This window comes from Lutra lutra, chromosome 8, assembly GCF_902655055.1.
Source record: "Lutra lutra chromosome 8, mLutLut1.2, whole genome shotgun sequence".
Lineage (NCBI taxonomy): Eukaryota > Metazoa > Chordata > Mammalia > Carnivora > Mustelidae > Lutra > Lutra lutra.
This window is the reverse complement of record NC_062285.1, coordinates 91,249,654-91,250,031: the sequence shown is the minus strand read 5'-3', so window position 1 is coordinate 91,250,031 and position 378 is coordinate 91,249,654. Positions and strand designations below refer to the sequence as shown.

At 43.7% G+C, this 378-nt stretch overlaps 1 pseudogene; it reads right to left on the bottom strand.

Annotated features, from left to right (window-relative positions):
- On the bottom strand, positions 1-378 carry LOC125106966 (60S ribosomal protein L27-like; annotated as a pseudogene).

Genomic DNA, 378 nt, shown 5'->3' with positions numbered 1-378 from the left:
TAGTGACCAAAACAAAACAGATCTATAACTGCAGCTTCTGGAAAACCATTTGTTTTTGCCAGTCTTGTATCTCTCCTTGAACTTGACCTTGGCCTCTTGTTGGACCTTGCATTTAAGAACAGGGTCTTTGAAGACATCCTGTTGATGATAGTTTTGTCCAAGGGGATATCCACAGAGTATCTCATGGGCATGAGGTGATTGTAGTTACAAACTTTCACAAAAGACTTAATCTTTGACCTCTTGGTGATTTTCTCCTAGCCAGCTGGAGGAATGGTCTGAGGTACCATCATCAACGTTCTTCACGATGGCCACTTTGCATCCAGAGTAGCATCAGGCCAGGACCAGCACCATCTTTCCAGGTTTCATGAACTTGCCCAT